This window comes from Labeo rohita, unplaced genomic scaffold (genome assembly GCF_022985175.1).
Source record: "Labeo rohita strain BAU-BD-2019 unplaced genomic scaffold, IGBB_LRoh.1.0 scaffold_1377, whole genome shotgun sequence".
Lineage (NCBI taxonomy): Eukaryota > Metazoa > Chordata > Actinopteri > Cypriniformes > Cyprinidae > Labeo > Labeo rohita.
Genome location: NW_026127535.1, coordinates 17,065 through 20,726, shown reverse-complemented (window position 1 = coordinate 20,726; position 3,662 = coordinate 17,065). Strand labels below are relative to the sequence as shown.

Below are 3,662 nucleotides of genomic sequence, written 5' to 3'. Positions count from 1 at the left end.
CATTGGGGATGAAAAATTGTGAGGGGATTTTGATATCTCGAATGGTTTGGCCGTGGCGAGGCGTTGAAATTATGGCGAGAAATGAGAAACAGCAAATGGCTAATAACTACTGCACACATTTTCTGATTCGGATGAAACTTCAGTGGTTTGTTCGTTGTATGAAGCCGATCACATAGATGTGACTATTAGGAGTCAAAGTTATAGTCAAGTCAAGTCAAGTCACCTTTATTTGTATACCGCCTTTAACAATACAGAATTGTGACAAGGCGGCTGTACAGTATTAAATAGGAAACAGTACATCAACAATGCCAAAGGCAACATTAAACACTCACATTATAGGTAAAGGTAGTTAATCAAAAACAATAAAATAAAATGCAATATCGTGTGAAGAGATTGCATTTTGCCAGTTGGTATAGCGCCACCAACTGGCAACAGGAAATGTGTCTCTTTTAAAAATGCTTTGATATCACATGGTTATTTTTACCCGATTTGCTTCAAACTTCATCAGAATAATGTCAAAACACGGCTGATCAGAATCTGTAAAGGGGTCGTTGATACATTAAATGGTGTTGCCATGGCAACGAGTCAAACTTTAACATTTGTTTCCTGTGTTTTTGGGGCACTTAATAAGCTTAGATTTTCATGAAACTCAACACACACATCAGTATTAATGATAGTTAGACACTAGCAAAAGCTCATCAATGGGTGTGGAGGAGGCTCTCTATAGCGCCACCTTTTGTCAAAAGTGGGGGGGTTAGTTTGAGCTACAGACACCAAACTCAGTATGTATATTGTGCTCATCAAGCCGGACAACTTTCTAATTTACATCCATTAGCTGCGACCAACAGGAAGTCTGCTATTTTGATTTGAATATGGATTTTTGGAAATATATAGCTGTGAACAAATGAATACTACTCCTACAAAAAACAATGAATTTACACCAAACTTTGTCAACATGATGCCAACATACTAAAGAAGTTAAATTGTGAGTGGATTAGGGATATCTTGAATGGTTGATTTATGGTGAATTATTAAAATAGCAGTAAAAAAACATGTCCGTAATTTTAAAATGGAGCATCCAAGCACTTCAAAACTTTTTACATGCGTAGAACTAGTCATTCTGAGAAATAAATGATTACATCCATCAATATAAAATAATCTACTAAAAATAGAAAATTAAAAAACTATTCAACATCTGCTCTCACTCTAACTCTCTCACTCTAACTTTGTGTCGGTGGATGGGCTTAAGTCTGTGTATGTGTGTGTGTGACTGAGGTATTTGAGTGGCTGTGTGTGTGACAGAGAGAGAGAGAGAGAGAGAGAGAGAGAGAGACAGAGAGAGAGCATTTGAAATGCATTATCCTAACTCTTCACATCTTTTTTACATATGAAAAACAAGTCATTCTTAGGAAATGTTTATCATGTTTTCAGAGACCGCAGAAACATTTAAAATATCACACCTGTAATCTAGCAGATGAAGACTGTAATACCAAGGATGAACACTAGATGACCTCATAGGATAAGGAATCTTTTTCAGCTCATTCTCATTGTACAAGAATGACTTACAAGCACTTTGCTTTTAACCCTTTCATTGCTGTGACCCTTCCATCCAAACTGGTACAGGGTTACTGTCAATGCATGTGCCAGCTGGGCACCGTTTTTCTGATGGCACCAGGGTTGCGGTTGCGCTGGTGGCGAGGGCCCGTCATCGCTGCTTGCAGCTATATTTTGTTGTGTTTTTCTCTGTAGTGGTGTTCAATGTGATTTTATCTGATTTAATGCTGATGATATTAAACTGTATGATTTGGTGTTTCAGGTTTTCTCCGTGTTATTCCTGTGTATGTGTTTGGATCAGTTGGTGTTGTTTTACTGAACTCTGTTGCTCTGATGACTGAACTGATCCTCAAAACAGGTGAATCAACACTTCAACATCACACACTATACAATTACAGTCATATTTCTGCATATAAATGTATATTATAAACTAATACAACATTGAATGTGAACTGAGTGATTGGTAAAATCTCAGTGTGAGGCAGAAATCAGCTTCATCTCAAAGTTACTCTGATCAGATTCGTCTCATTTCCATTCACAGATATTAATTTCGAGCAATAATATGAGCTTATAATCAGTGTTTCATGCTGTTGGTGGTGAATCTGAGTGAATCTGAGTGAATATGAGTGTCTGTTGTTGTTGATTTTCATCCTCAGTTAATGGTGAAGGTGTGACGGGAGACATGAGGATTGTCGTCTTCTCCTCTGAATTCATCTTCACTTTATTTCTGATGATTTTACTGGTGTTTGAACCCTGTGAGTAAAACCTCAACATTCATCACATTCACTCCAGGTGTTTTAATGTCTCTGATATTTAAGGGATTCTCAATTATAATTTTTTTTTTTTTTTTTTTTGTTCATTATTCAAATAAATTATTTTCATTTTCCTTGTTAAAAGCAGGACTCGTCTATTATACAGTCTGATGTGTTTGGATCTAATCAGATCTGATCTAAACATCCTAGCAAAAAAACAATATATTTAAAACACATTTCATACTCAGTATGGTTCAAATCTACTATGGACATATTGTTTGAGACTCACTGATATAAAAATGTAAATTAAACTTTATTTGGAGTACTACTTGTGCAAAAAGCACATTTATTAATATTAAGCCAAAAATGATGATCTCTGTATAATATCAGTTTTCAAATGCAAAATATTTAAAGTGTACCTGAAGTAAACTTGCAATAGTTTCACTTCAGCACAAAATCAAATATACTTCAGTATATCTTTAGTTAAGCACTACTTATGAACTATTAAAGTGCATTAAGCACAAAATTTGTTGTTCCAATTTACCAGACTTTAGTTATATCAGTTTAGTATACTAAAAGTACAATTGCAGGGTATTTCTATTAAGTACATAAATATGTAAATGTATTCGTAGTATGCTTATCATGAGCTAAATGTATTTCAGATACATATTTGTATTTCCATAAGGGTAATCCTGTAAATCTCTTTTCCTCCTCAGGGATCAAACCATGTCTGCAGTCTTGTCAGGTTAGTATCAGATTTAATGTAAATCAGATAAATCACCTGCTGCATGTTAAAGGTGCACTTGGTAATTTTATGTTTCTCTAATGCGTATGACTGTAGTATTTATACTTTATACATGTCATTGTGGAAATAGACCTGGGCTGTGTTTCCTAACAGCATCGTAAGCTTGTTACATTTTATGTATTTTCTTATTAACTACACATTCTGAACAATTATATTTTTTAAGCAGTGTATGGGTACTTATTATGCAACACTTTAAGAAAAGTCTGTAAAACAGAGCACAATGTACAGTGTTTTCCATTGATTTTTCAGTTGTTTTATTTTTTGTTTTGTTTTGTTTTAGATCTACAAATTCTTTACCTCAGTACACTGGAGTTCAATGTTCAGTAAGCATAAATACTGTTAAGGAAGTTTGTTCTAGTAGTCTAATTTACTTTCTAGTCTATTTATTAACACACACACACACACACTCCTGCATCGAACAGAAAGTGGATTTGAGCTGTGGTCATTCGTAGAAAGTGTGACATTGTTTTGTATTATTGTTTTTGAAGCAAACTTTATGGCTGCTGTTTTTGCTTCTTTTGTCTGACTGTTACAACCTACCCCGGCAGTGG

The 3,662-nt window shown here is 34.8% G+C and overlaps 1 long non-coding RNA gene across 1 annotated transcript; it reads left to right on the top strand.

Annotated features, from left to right (window-relative positions):
- Positions 1–1,811: 1,811 nt before the first annotated feature.
- On the top strand, positions 1,812–3,080 carry LOC127158185 (uncharacterized). Its single transcript, XR_007826082.1, has 3 exons — positions 1,812–1,912; positions 2,211–2,309; positions 3,023–3,080. It is a non-coding gene; the product is annotated as an uncharacterized LOC127158185 (long non-coding RNA).
- The last annotated feature ends 582 nt before the right edge of the window (positions 3,081–3,662 follow it).